The sequence below is a fragment of the Epinephelus lanceolatus genome, chromosome 12 (assembly GCF_041903045.1).
Source record: "Epinephelus lanceolatus isolate andai-2023 chromosome 12, ASM4190304v1, whole genome shotgun sequence".
In the NCBI taxonomy this organism is placed as follows: Eukaryota; Metazoa; Chordata; class Actinopteri; order Perciformes; family Serranidae; genus Epinephelus; species Epinephelus lanceolatus.
In genome coordinates this window covers 6,153,635-6,165,535 of record NC_135745.1, presented here as the reverse complement: position 1 = coordinate 6,165,535, position 11,901 = coordinate 6,153,635, and the positions used below count along the sequence as shown (strand labels likewise).

The 11,901-nt window shown below is 47.0% G+C and overlaps 12 non-coding genes and 15 pseudogenes across 12 annotated transcripts; all 27 read left to right on the top strand.

Moving 5' to 3' along the window:
- Positions 1-265: 265 nt before the first annotated feature.
- On the top strand, positions 266-370 carry LOC144465748 (U5 spliceosomal RNA; annotated as a pseudogene).
- A 151-nt stretch (positions 371-521) lies between these two features.
- LOC144466407 (U2 spliceosomal RNA) lies at positions 522-702 on the top strand (annotated as a pseudogene).
- A 445-nt stretch (positions 703-1,147) lies between these two features.
- On the top strand, positions 1,148-1,262 carry LOC144465404 (U5 spliceosomal RNA). The gene has a single exon (XR_013492556.1). It is a non-coding gene; the product is annotated as a U5 spliceosomal RNA (small nuclear RNA).
- Positions 1,263-1,403: 141 nt separating this feature from the next.
- LOC144466406 (U2 spliceosomal RNA) lies at positions 1,404-1,584 on the top strand (annotated as a pseudogene).
- A 445-nt stretch (positions 1,585-2,029) lies between these two features.
- On the top strand, positions 2,030-2,134 carry LOC144465913 (U5 spliceosomal RNA; annotated as a pseudogene).
- A 151-nt stretch (positions 2,135-2,285) lies between these two features.
- On the top strand, positions 2,286-2,466 carry LOC144465290 (U2 spliceosomal RNA; annotated as a pseudogene).
- A 445-nt stretch (positions 2,467-2,911) lies between these two features.
- On the top strand, positions 2,912-3,026 carry LOC144465904 (U5 spliceosomal RNA). Its single transcript, XR_013492986.1, has one exon. It is a non-coding gene; the product is annotated as a U5 spliceosomal RNA (small nuclear RNA).
- A 141-nt stretch (positions 3,027-3,167) lies between these two features.
- Positions 3,168-3,348, top strand: LOC144466404 (U2 spliceosomal RNA; annotated as a pseudogene).
- A 445-nt stretch (positions 3,349-3,793) lies between these two features.
- Positions 3,794-3,908, top strand: LOC144465547 (U5 spliceosomal RNA). Its single transcript, XR_013492681.1, has one exon. It is a non-coding gene; the product is annotated as a U5 spliceosomal RNA (small nuclear RNA).
- Positions 3,909-4,049: 141 nt separating this feature from the next.
- LOC144466075 (U2 spliceosomal RNA) lies at positions 4,050-4,230 on the top strand (annotated as a pseudogene).
- A 445-nt stretch (positions 4,231-4,675) lies between these two features.
- Positions 4,676-4,790, top strand: LOC144465905 (U5 spliceosomal RNA). Its single transcript, XR_013492987.1, has one exon. It is a non-coding gene; the product is annotated as a U5 spliceosomal RNA (small nuclear RNA).
- A 141-nt stretch (positions 4,791-4,931) lies between these two features.
- On the top strand, positions 4,932-5,112 carry LOC144466403 (U2 spliceosomal RNA; annotated as a pseudogene).
- Positions 5,113-5,556: 444 nt separating this feature from the next.
- On the top strand, positions 5,557-5,671 carry LOC144465435 (U5 spliceosomal RNA). Its single transcript, XR_013492584.1, has one exon. It is a non-coding gene; the product is annotated as a U5 spliceosomal RNA (small nuclear RNA).
- A 141-nt stretch (positions 5,672-5,812) lies between these two features.
- Positions 5,813-5,993, top strand: LOC144466402 (U2 spliceosomal RNA; annotated as a pseudogene).
- Positions 5,994-6,438: 445 nt separating this feature from the next.
- LOC144465347 (U5 spliceosomal RNA) lies at positions 6,439-6,553 on the top strand. The gene has a single exon (XR_013492505.1). It is a non-coding gene; the product is annotated as a U5 spliceosomal RNA (small nuclear RNA).
- Positions 6,554-6,694: 141 nt separating this feature from the next.
- LOC144466401 (U2 spliceosomal RNA) lies at positions 6,695-6,875 on the top strand (annotated as a pseudogene).
- Positions 6,876-7,320: 445 nt separating this feature from the next.
- Positions 7,321-7,435, top strand: LOC144465402 (U5 spliceosomal RNA). Its single transcript, XR_013492555.1, has one exon. It is a non-coding gene; the product is annotated as a U5 spliceosomal RNA (small nuclear RNA).
- A 141-nt stretch (positions 7,436-7,576) lies between these two features.
- LOC144466400 (U2 spliceosomal RNA) lies at positions 7,577-7,757 on the top strand (annotated as a pseudogene).
- A 445-nt stretch (positions 7,758-8,202) lies between these two features.
- On the top strand, positions 8,203-8,317 carry LOC144465546 (U5 spliceosomal RNA). The gene has a single exon (XR_013492680.1). It is a non-coding gene; the product is annotated as a U5 spliceosomal RNA (small nuclear RNA).
- A 141-nt stretch (positions 8,318-8,458) lies between these two features.
- On the top strand, positions 8,459-8,639 carry LOC144466074 (U2 spliceosomal RNA; annotated as a pseudogene).
- Positions 8,640-9,084: 445 nt separating this feature from the next.
- Positions 9,085-9,199, top strand: LOC144465732 (U5 spliceosomal RNA). Its single transcript, XR_013492845.1, has one exon. It is a non-coding gene; the product is annotated as a U5 spliceosomal RNA (small nuclear RNA).
- Positions 9,200-9,340: 141 nt separating this feature from the next.
- On the top strand, positions 9,341-9,521 carry LOC144466129 (U2 spliceosomal RNA; annotated as a pseudogene).
- Positions 9,522-9,966: 445 nt separating this feature from the next.
- Positions 9,967-10,081, top strand: LOC144465419 (U5 spliceosomal RNA). The gene has a single exon (XR_013492570.1). It is a non-coding gene; the product is annotated as a U5 spliceosomal RNA (small nuclear RNA).
- A 141-nt stretch (positions 10,082-10,222) lies between these two features.
- LOC144466398 (U2 spliceosomal RNA) lies at positions 10,223-10,403 on the top strand (annotated as a pseudogene).
- Positions 10,404-10,848: 445 nt separating this feature from the next.
- On the top strand, positions 10,849-10,963 carry LOC144465545 (U5 spliceosomal RNA). Its single transcript, XR_013492679.1, has one exon. It is a non-coding gene; the product is annotated as a U5 spliceosomal RNA (small nuclear RNA).
- A 141-nt stretch (positions 10,964-11,104) lies between these two features.
- Positions 11,105-11,285, top strand: LOC144466128 (U2 spliceosomal RNA; annotated as a pseudogene).
- Positions 11,286-11,730: 445 nt separating this feature from the next.
- On the top strand, positions 11,731-11,845 carry LOC144465418 (U5 spliceosomal RNA). The gene has a single exon (XR_013492569.1). It is a non-coding gene; the product is annotated as a U5 spliceosomal RNA (small nuclear RNA).
- The last annotated feature ends 56 nt before the right edge of the window (positions 11,846-11,901 follow it).

Below are 11,901 nucleotides of genomic sequence, written 5' to 3'. Positions count from 1 at the left end.
AGTCTCAAATGGCTGTAAAACATGACAACTGGAGTAAGAGCCAATCAACAGCAAAATGAAGTCTCAAAAAATACAGCGAGATTTGCACTTTTAATTGGCAGAAAAACACAGGACAGAGAGGAAATATTGCCACAGTGATATTGTGGGCAGGGGTAGGGGAATGGGTGTGGCCTGGGATTTGGATCGCGGGGCAAGTCAGGCGTACCGTGAGTGTTTTGACTGGGACGACTAGGGTCTTTGGCTGTTCTTCATCAAAGGGCTGTACTTACTCTGGTTACTTTTCATAACGCACAAGTCTTTCGCCTTTTACTAAAGACTTCCGTGGAAAGCAACACCAGTGAGTTGAAGCTATTTTTGGCAGGCTTTGCCGTTTGGCTTAGCCTTGTGCTTTTGTGAAGATCAGAAAAGCCATTTTAAGCCTGAGCTAGATTTAGGTGTTTGATGCCCAGTGAAAAGTATTGCACTGTGACAAGTGACACTTGTGCCTGAAGATTGCGTTGGGCAGCTAACGGTTGGGCCACATCACTTTTCGGCCTTTTGGCTGTAGTAAATGTTCTCATCAGTTTAATATCTGATATGTCCTCAATAAGACGACAGCATTAAACATATGTTTTTTGTGTCGGGGGCTGAAAAAGGGGCTTGCTCCGTTCACTCCACGCATCGACCCGGTATTGCAGCGCCGCTGGAAATGGCGCACCCTTCTCCTGCCTTGTGGACAACCAAATATCAACGCAAACGGAGCGGCCCATTGCTCAAATTGCCATTGGACTGAGAAACAAATGAGTCCCACTGGATGCTGTCTTCATGGCCTGGCGTTGTGGCAAAATAGGCTCTGTTGACTCCTCATCACCCATGTCCCTTGGCGAACCTCATTGGGCTCCCAGTCTCAAATGGCTGTAAAACATGACAACTGGAGTAAAAGCCAATCAACAGCAAAATGAAGTCTCAAAAAATACAGCGAGATTTGCACTTTTAATTGGCAGAAAAACACAGGACAGAGAGGAAATATTGCCACGGTGATATTGTGGGCAGGGGTAGGGGAATGGGTGTGGCCTGGGATTTGGATCGCGGGGCAAGTCAGGCGTACCGTGAGTGTTTTGACTGGGACGACTAGGGTCTTTGGCTGTTCTTCATCAAAGGGCTGTACTTACTCTGGTTTCTTTTCATAACGCACAAGTCTTTCGCCTTTTACTAAAGACTTCCGTGGAAAGGAACACCAATGAGTTGAAGCTATTTTTGGCAGGCTTTGCCATTTGGCTTAGCCTTGTGCTTTTGTGAAGATCAGAAAAGCCATTTTAAGCCTGAGCTAGATTTAGGTGTTTGATGCCCAGTGAAAAGTATTGCATTGTGACAAGTGACACTTGTGCCTGAAGATTGCGTTGGGCAGCTAACGGTTGGGCCACATCACTTTTCGGCCTTTTGGCTGTAGTAAATGTTCTCATCAGTTTAATATCTGATATGTCCTCAATAAGACGACAGCATTAAACATATGTTTTTTGTGTCGGGGGCTGAAAAAGGGGCTTGCTCCGTTCACTCCACGCATCGACCCGGTATTGCAGCGCCGCTGGAAATGGCGCACCCTTCTCCTGCCTTGTGGACAACCAAATATCGACGCAAACGGAGCGGCCCATTGCTCAAATTGCCATTGGACTGAGAAACAAATGAGTCCCACTGGATGCTGTCTTCATGGCCTGGCGTTGTGGCAAAATAGGCTCTGTTGACTCCTCATCACCCATGTCCCTTGGCGAACCTCATTGGGCTCCCAGTCTCAAATGGCTGTAAAACATGACAACTGGAGTAAAAGCCAATCAACAGCAAAATGAAGTCTCAAAAAATACAGCGAGATTTGCACTTTTAATTGGCAGAAAAACACAGGACAGAGAGGAAATATTGCCACGGTGATATTGTGGGCAGGGGTAGGGGAATGGGTGTGGCCTGGGATTTGGATCGCGGGGCAAGTCAGGCGTACCGTGAGTGTTTTGACTGGGACGACTAGGGTCTTTGGCTGTTCTTCATCAAAGGGCTGTACTTACTCTGGTTTCTTTTCATAACGCACAAGTCTTTCGCCTTTTACTAAAGACTTCGGTGGAAAGCAACACCAATGAGTTGAAGCTATTTTTGGCAGGCTTTGCCGTTTGGCTTAGCCTTGTGCTTTTGTGAAGATCAGAAAAGCCATTTTAAGCCTGAGCTGGATTTAGGTGTTTGATGCCCAGTGAAAAGTATTGCACTGTGACAAGTGACACTTGTGCCTGAAGATTGCGTTGGGCAGCTAACGGTTGGGCCACATCACTTTTCGGCCTTTTGGCTGTAGTAAATGTTCTCATCAGTTTAATATCTGATATGTCCTCCATAAGACGAGAGCATTAAACATATGTTTTTTGTGTCGGGGGCTGAAAAAGGGGCTTGCTCCGTTCACTCCACGCATCGACCCGGTATTGCAGCGCCGCTGGAAATGGCGCACCCTTCTCCTGCCTTGTGGACAACCAAATATCAACGCAAACGGAGCGGCCCATTGCTCAAATTGCCATTGGACTGAGAAACAAATGAGTCCCACTGGATGCTGTCTTCATGGCCTGGCGTTGTGGCAAAATAGGCTCTGTTGACTCCTCATCACCCATGTCCCTTGGCGAACCTCATTGGGCTCCCAGTCTCAAATGGCTGTAAAACATGACAACTGGAGTAAAAGCCAATCAACAGCAAAATGAAGTCTCAAAAAATACAGCGAGATTTGCACTTTTAATTGGCAGAAAAACACAGGACAGAGAGGAAATATTGCCACGGTGATATTGTGGGCAGGGGTAGGGGAATGGGTGTGGCCTGGGATTTGGATCGCGGGGCAAGTCAGGCGTACCGTGAGTGTTTTGACTGGGACGACTAGGGTCTTTGGCTGTTCTTCATCAAAGGGCTGTACTTACTCTGGTTTCTTTTCATAACGCACAAGTCTTTCGCCTTTTACTAAAGACTTCGGTGGAAAGCAACACCAATGAGTTGAAGCTATTTTTGGCAGGCTTTGCCGTTTGGCTGAGCCTTGTGCTTTTGTGAAGATCAGAAAAGCCATTTTAAGCCTGAGCTGGATTTAGGTGTTTGATGCCCAGTGAAAAGTATTGCACTGTGACAAGTGACACTTGTGCCTGAAGATTGCGTTGGGCAGCTAACGGTTGGGCCACATCACTTTTCGGCCTTTTGGCTGTAGTAAATGTTCTCATCAGTTTAATATCTGATATGTCCTCAATAAGACGACAGCATTAAACATATGTTTTTTGTGTCGGGGGCTGAAAAAGGGGCTTGCTCCGTTCACTCCACGCATCGACCCGGTATTGCAGCGCCGCTGGAAATGGCGCACCCTTCTCCTGCCTTGTGGACAACCAAATATCGACGCAAACGGAGCGGCCCATTGCTCAAATTGCCATTGGACTGAGAAACAAATGAGTCCCACTGGATGCTGTCTTCATGGCCTGGCGTTGTGGCAAAATAGGCTCTGTTGACTCCTCATCACCCATGTCCCTTGGCGAACCTCATTGGGCTCCCAGTCTCAAATGGCTGTAAAACATGACAACTGGAGTAAAAGCCAATCAACAGCAAAATGAAGTCTCAAAAAATACAGCGAGATTTGCACTTTTAATTGGCAGAAAAACACAGGACAGAGAGGAAATATTGCCACAGTGATATTGTGGGCAGGGGTAGGGGAATGGGTGTGGCCTGGGATTTGGATCGTGGGGCAAGTCAGGCGTACCGTGAGTGTTTTGACTGGGACGACTAGGGTCTTTGGCTGTTCTTCATCAAAGGGCTGTACTTACTCTGGTTTCTTTTCATAACGCACAAGTCTTTCGCCTTTTACTAAAGACTTCCGTGAAAAGCAACACCAATGAGTTGAAGCTATTTTTGGCAGGCTTTGCCATTTGGCTTAGCCTTGTGCTTTTGTGAAGATCAGAAAAGCCATTTTAAGCCTGAGCTAGATTTAGGTGTTTGATGCCCAGTGAAAAGTATTGCACTGTGACAAGTGACACTTGTGCCTGAAGATTGCGTTGGGCAGCTAACGGTTGGGCCACATCACTTTTCGGCCTTTTGGCTGTAGTAAATGTTCTCATCAGTTTAATATCTGATATGTCCTCAATAAGACGACAACATTAAACATATGTTTTTTGTGTCGGGGGCTGAAAAAGGGGCTTGCTCCGTTCACTCCACGCATCGACCCGGTATTGCAGCGCCGCTGGAAATGGCGCACCCTTCTCCTGCCTTGTGGACAACCAAATATCAACGCAAACGGAGCGGCCCATTGCTCAAATTGCCATTGGACTGAGAAACAAATGAGTCCCACTGGATGCTGTCTTCATGGCCTGGCGTTGTGGCAAAATAGGCTCTGTTGACTCCTCATCACCCATGTCCCTTGGCGAACCTCATTGGGCTCCCAGTCTCAAATGGCTGTAAAACATGACAACTGGAGTAAAAGCCAATCAACAGCAAAATGAAGTCTCAAAAAATACAGCGAGATTTGCACTTTTAATTGGCAGAAAAACACAGGACAGAGAGGAAATATTGCCACAGTGATATTGTGGGCAGGGGTAGGGGAATGGGTGTGGCCTGGGATTTGGATCGCGGGGCAAGTCAGGCGTACCGTGAGTGTTTTGACTGGGACGACTAGGGTCTTTGGCTGTTCTTCATCAAAGGGCTGTACTTACTCTGGTTTCTTTTCATAACGCACAAATCTTTTGCCTTTTACTAAAGACTTCCGTGGAAAGGAACACCAATGAGGTGAAGCTATTTTTGGCAGGCTTTGCCGTTTGGCTGAGCCTTGTGCTTTTGTGAAGATCAGAAAAGCCATTTTAAGCCTGAGCTAGATTTAGGTGTTTGATGCCCAGTGAAAAGTATTGCACTGTGACAAGTGACACTTGTGCCTGAAGATTGCGTTGGGCAGCTAACGGTTGGGCCACATCACTTTTCGGCCTTTTGGCTGTAGTAAATGTTCTCATCAGTTTAATATCTGATATGTCCTCAATAAGACGACAGCATTAAACATATGTTTTTTGTGTCGGGGGCTGAAAAAGGGGCTTGCTCCGTTCACTCCACGCATCGACCCGGTATTGCAGCGCCGCTGGAAATGGCGCACCCTTCTCCTGCCTTGTGGACAACCAAATATCGACGCAAACGGAGCGGCCCATTGCTCAAATTGCCATTGGACTGAGAAACAAATGAGTCCCACTGGATGCTGTCTTCATGGCCTGGCGTTGTGGCAAAATAGGCTCTGTTGACTCCTCATCACCCATGTCCCTTGGCGAACCTCATTGGGCTCCCAGTCTCAAATGGCTGTAAAACATGACAACTGGAGTAAAAGCCAATCAACAGCAAAATGAAGTCTCAAAAAATACAGCGAGATTTGCACTTTTAATTGGCAGAAAAACACAGGACAGAGAGGAATATTGCCACGGTGATATTGTGGGCAGGGGTAGGGGAATGGGTGTGGCCTGGGATTTGGATCGCGGGGCAAGTCAGGCGTACCGTGAGTGTTTTGACTGGGACGACTAGGGTCTTTGGCTGTTCTTCATCAAAGGGCTGTACTTACTCTGGTTTCTTTTCATAACGCACAAGTCTTTTGCCTTTTACTAAAGACTTCCGTGGAAAGGAACACCAATGAGTTGAAGCTATTTTTGGCAGGCTTTGCCGTTTGGCTGAGCCTTGTGCTTTTGTGAAGATCAGAAAAGCCATTTTAAGCCTGAGCTAGATTTAGGTGTTTGATGCCCAGTGAAAAGTATTGCACTGTGACAAGTGACACTTGTGCCTGAAGATTGCGTTGGGCAGCTAACGGTTGGGCCACATCACTTTTCGGCCTTTTGGCTGTAGTAAATGTTCTCATCAGTTTAATATCTGATATGTCCTCAATAAGACGACAGCATTAAACATATGTTTTTTGTGTCGGGGGCTGAAAAAGGGGCTTGCTCCGTTCACTCCACGCATCGACCCGGTATTGCAGCGCCGCTGGAAATGGCGCACCCTTCTCCTGCCTTGTGGACAACCAAATATCAACGCAAACGGAGCGGCCCATTGCTCAAATTGCCATTGGACTGAGAAACAAATGAGTCCCACTGGATGCTGTCTTCATGGCCTGGCGTTGTGGCAAAATAGGCTCTGTTGACTCCTCATCACCCATGTCCCTTGGCGAACCTCATTGGGCTCCCAGTCTCAAATGGCTGTAAAACATGACAACTGGAGTAAAAGCCAATCAACAGCAAAATGAAGTCTCAAAAAATACAGCGAGATTTGCACTTTTAATTGGCAGAAAAACACAGGACAGAGAGGAAATATTGCCACAGTGATATTGTGGGTAGGGGTAGGGGAATGGGTGTGGCCTGGGATTTGGATCGCGGGGCAAGTCAGGCGTACCGTGAGTGTTTTGACTGGGACGACTAGGGTCTTTGGCTGTTCTTCATCAAAGGGCTGTACTTACTCTGGTTTCTTTTCATAACGCACAAGTCTTTCGCCTTTTACTAAAGACTTCCGTGGAAAGGAACACCAATGAGTTGAAGCTATTTTTGGCAGGCTTTGCCATTTGGCTGAGCCTTGTGCTTTTGTGAAGATCAGAAAAGCCATTTTAAGCCTGAGCTAGATTTAGGTGTTTGATGCCCAGTGAAAAGTATTGCACTGTGACAAGTGACACTTGTGCCTGAAGATTGCGTTGGGCAGCTAACGGTTGGGCCACATCACTTTTCGGCCTTTTGGCTGTAGTAAATGTTCTCATCAGTTTAATATCTGATATGTCCTCAATAAGACGACAGCATTAAACATATGTTTTTTGTGTCGGGGGCTGAAAAAGGGGCTTGCTCCGTTCACTCCACGCATCGACCCGGTATTGCAGCGCCGCTGGAAATGGCGCACCCTTCTCCTGCCTTGTGGACAACCAAATATCAACGCAAACGGAGCGGCCCATTGCTCAAATTGCCATTGGACTGAGAAACAAATGAGTCCCACTGGATGCTGTCTTCATGGCCTGGCGTTGTGGCAAAATAGGCTCTGTTGACTCCTCATCACCCATGTCCCTTGGCGAACCTCATTGGGCTCCCAGTCTCAAATGGCTGTAAAACATGACAACTGGAGTAAGAGCCAATCAACAGCAAAATGAAGTCTCAAAAAATACAGCGAGATTTGCACTTTTAATTGGCAGAAAAACACAGGACAGAGAGGAAATATTGCCACGGTGATATTGTGGGCAGGGGTAGGGGAATGGGTGTGGCCTGGGATTTGGATCGCGGGGCAAGTCAGGCGTACCATGAGTGTTTTGACTGGGACGACTAGGGTCTTTGGCTGTTCTTCATCAAAGGGCTGTACTTACTCTGGTTTCTTTTCATAACGCACAAGTCTTTCGCCTTTTACTAAAGACTTCCGTGGAAAGGAACACCAATGAGTTGAAGCTATTTTTGGCAGGCTTTGCCATTTGGCTTAGCCTTGTGCTTTTGTGAAGATCAGAAAAGCCATTTTAAGCCTGAGCTAGATTTAGGTGTTTGATGCCCAGTGAAAAGTATTGCACTGTGACAAGTGACACTTGTGCCTGAAGATTGCGTTGGGCAGCTAACGGTTGGGCCACATCACTTTTCGGCCTTTTGGCTGTAGTAAATGTTCTCATCAGTTTAATATCTGATATGTCCTCAATAAGACGACAGCATTAAACATATGTTTTTTGTGTCGGGGGCTGAAAAAGGGGCTTGCTCCGTTCACTCCACGCATCGACCCGGTATTGCAGCGCCGCTGGAAATGGCGCACCCTTCTCCTGCCTTGTGGACAACCAAATATCGACGCAAACGGAGCGGCCCATTGCTCAAATTGCCATTGGACTGAGAAACAAATGAGTCCCACTGGATGCTGTCTTCATGGCCTGGCGTTGTGGCAAAATAGGCTCTGTTGACTCCTCATCACCCATGTCCCTTGGCGAACCTCATTGGGCTCCCAGTCTCAAATGGCTGTAAAACATGACAACTGGAGTAAAAGCCAATCAACAGCAAAATGAAGTCTCAAAAAATACAGCGAGATTTGCACTTTTAATTGGCAGAAAAACACAGGACAGAGAGGAAATATTGCCACAGTGATATTGTGGGCAGGGGTAGGGGAATGGGTGTGGCCTGGGATTTGGATCGCGGGGCAAGTCAGGCGTACCGTGAGTGTTTTGACTGGGACGACTAGGGTCTTTGGCTGTTCTTCATCAAAGGGCTGTACTTACTCTGGTTTCTTTTCATAACGCACAAGTCTTTCGCCTTTTACTAAAGACTTCCGTGAAAAGCAACACCAATGAGTTGAAGCTATTTTTGGCAGGCTTTGCCATTTGGCTTAGCCTTGTGCTTTTGTGAAGATCAGAAAAGCCATTTTAAGCCTGAGCTAGATTTAGGTGTTTGATGCCCAGTGAAAAGTATTGCACTGTGACAAGTGACACTTGTGCCTGAAGATTGCGTTGGGCAGCTAACGGTTGGGCCACATCACTTTTCGGCCTTTTGGCTGTAGTAAATGTTCTCATCAGTTTAATATCTGATATGTCCTCAATAAGACGACAACATTAAACATATGTTTTTTGTGTCGGGGGCTGAAAAAGGGGCTTGCTCCGTTCACTCCACGCATCGACCCGGTATTGCAGCGCCGCTGGAAATGGCGCACCCTTCTCCTGCCTTGTGGACAACCAAATATCAACGCAAACGGAGCGGCCCATTGCTCAAATTGCCATTGGACTGAGAAACAAATGAGTCCCACTGGATGCTGTCTTCATGGCCTGGCGTTGTGGCAAAATAGGCTCTGTTGACTCCTCATCACCCATGTCCCTTGGCGAACCTCATTGGGCTCCCAGTCTCAAATGGCTGTAAAACATGACAACTGGAGTAAAAGCCAATCAACAGCAAAATGAAGTCTCAAAAAATACAGCGAGATTTGCACTTTTAATTGGCAGAAAAACACAGGACAGAGAGGAAATATTGCCACAGTGATATTGTGGGCAGGGGTAGGGGAATGGGTGTGGCCTGGGATTTGGATCGCGGGGCAAGTCAGGCGTACCGTGAGTGTTTTGACTGGGACGACTAGGGTCTTTGGCTGTTCTTCATCAAAGGGCTGTACTTACTCTGGTTTCTTTTCATAACGCACAAGTCTTTCACCTTTTACTAAAGACTTCCGTGGAAAGGAACACCAATGAGTTGAAGCTATTTTTGGCAGGCTTTGCCGTTTGGCTGAGCCTTGTGCTTTTGTGAAGATCAGAAAAGCCATTTTAAGCCTGAGCTAGATTTAGGTGTTTGATGCCCAGTGAAAAGTATTGCACTGTGACAAGTGACACTTGTGCCTGAAGATTGCGTTGGGCAGCTAACGGTTGGGCCACATCACTTTTCGGCCTTTTGGCTGTAGTAAATGTTCTCATCAGTTTAATATCTGATATGTCCTCAATAAGACGACAACATTAAACATATGTTTTTTGTGTCGGGGGCTGAAAAAGGGGCTTGCTCCGTTCACTCCACGCATCGACCCGGTATTGCAGCGCTGCTGGAAATGGCGCACCCTTCTCCTGCCTTGTGGACAACCAAATATCGACGCAAACGGAGCGGCCCATTGCTCAAATTGCCATTGGACTGAGAAACAAATGAGTCCCACTGGATGCTGTCTTCATGGCCTGGCGTTGTGGCAAAATAGGCTCTGTTGACTCCTCATCACCCATGTCCCTTGGCGAACCTCATTGGGCTCCCAGTCTCAAATGGCTGTAAAACATGACAACTGGAGTAAAAGCCAATCAACAGCAAAATGAAGTCTCAAAAAATACAGCGAGATTTGCACTTTTAATTGGCAGAAAAACACAGGACAGAGAGGAAATATTGCCACAGTGATATTGTGGGCAGGGGTAGGGGAATGGGTGTGGCCTGGGATTTGGATCGCGGGGCAAGTCAGGCGTACCGTGAGTGTTTTGACTGGGACGACTAGGGTCTTTGGCTGTTCTTCATCAAAGGGCTGTACTTACTCTGGTTTCTTTTCATAACGCACAAGTCTTTCGCCTTTTACTAAAGACTTCCGTGGAAAGGAACACCAATGAGTTGAAGCTATTTTTGGCAGGCTTTGCCGTTTGGCTGAGCCTTGTGCTTTTGTGAAGATCAGAAAAGCCATTTCAAGCCTGAGCTAGATTTAGGTGTTTGATGCCCAGTGAAAAGTATTGCACTGTGACAAGTGACACTTGTGCCTGAAGATTGCGTTGGGCAGCTAACGGTTGGGCCACATCACTTTTCGGCCTTTTGGCTGTAGTAAATGTTCTCATCAGTTTAATATCTGATATGTCCTCAATAAGACGACAGCATTAAACATATGTTTTTTGTGTCGGGGGCTGAAAAAGGGGCTTGCTCCGTTCACTCCACGCATCGACCCGGTATTGCAGCGCCGCTGGAAATGGCGCACCCTTCTCCTGCCTTGTGGACAACCAAATATCGACGCAAACGGAGCGGCCCATTGCTCAAATTGCCATTGGACTGAGAAACAAATGAGTCCCACTGGATGCTGTCTTCATGGCCTGGCGTTGTGGCAAAATAGGCTCTGTTGACTCCTCATCACCCATGTCCCTTGGCGAACCTCATTGGGCTCCCAGTCTCAAATGGCTGTAAAACATGACAACTGGAGTAAAAGCCAATCAACAGCAAAATGAAGTCTCAAAAAATACAGCGAGATTTGCACTTTTAATTGGCAGAAAAACACAGGACAGAGAGGAAATATTGCCACAGTGATATTGTGGGTAGGGGTAGGGGAATGGGTGTGGCCTGGGATTTGGATCGCGGGGCAAGTCAGGCGTACCGTGAGTGTTTTGACTGGGACGACTAGGGTCTTTGGCTGTTCTTCATCAAAGGGCTGTACTTACTCTGGTTTCTTTTCATAACGCACAAGTCTTTCGCCTTTTACTAAAGACTTCCGTGAAAAGCAACACCAATGAGTTGAAGCTATTTTTGGCAGGCTTTGCCATTTGGCTTAGCCTTGTGCTTTTGTGAAGATCAGAAAAGCCATTTTAAGCCTGAGCTAGATTTAGGTGTTTGATGCCCAGTGAAAAGTATTGCACTGTGACAAGTGACACTTGTGCCTGAAGATTGCGTTGGGCAGCTAACGGTTGGGCCACATCACTTTTCGGCCTTTTGGCTGTAGTAAATGTTCTCATCAGTTTAATATCTGATATGTCCTCAATAAGACGACAACATTAAACATATGTTTTTTGTGTCGGGGGCTGAAAAAGGGGCTTGCTCCGTTCACTCCACGCATCGACCCGGTATTGCAGCGCTGCTGGAAATGGCGCACCCTTCTCCTGCCTTGTGGACAACCAAATATCGACGCAAACGGAGCGGCCCATTGCTCAAATTGCCATTGGACTGAGAAACAAATGAGTCCCACTGGATGCTGTCTTCATGGCCTGGCGTTGTGGCAAAATAGGCTCTGTTGACTCCTCATCACCCATGTCCCTTGGCGAACCTCATTGGGCTCCCAGTCTCAAATGGCTGTAAAACATGACAACTGGAGTAAAAGCCAATCAACAGCAAAATGAAGTCTCAAAAAATACAGCGAGATTTGCACTTTTAATTGGCAGAAAAACACAGGACAGAGAGGAAATATTGCCACAGTGATATTGTGGGCAGGGGTAGGGGAATGGGTGTGGCCTGGGATTTGGATCGCGGGGCAAGTCAGGCGTACCGTGAGTGTTTTGACTGGGACGACTAGGGTCTTTGGCTGTTCTTCATCAAAGGGCTGTACTTACTCTGGTTTCTTTTCATAACGCACAAGTCTTTCGCCTTTTACTAAAGACTTCCGTGGAAAGGAACACCAATGAGTTGAAGCTATTTTTGGCAGGCTTTGCCGTTTGGCTGAGCCTTGTGCTTTTGTGAAGATCAGAAAAGCCATTTCAAGCCTGAGCTAGATTTAGGT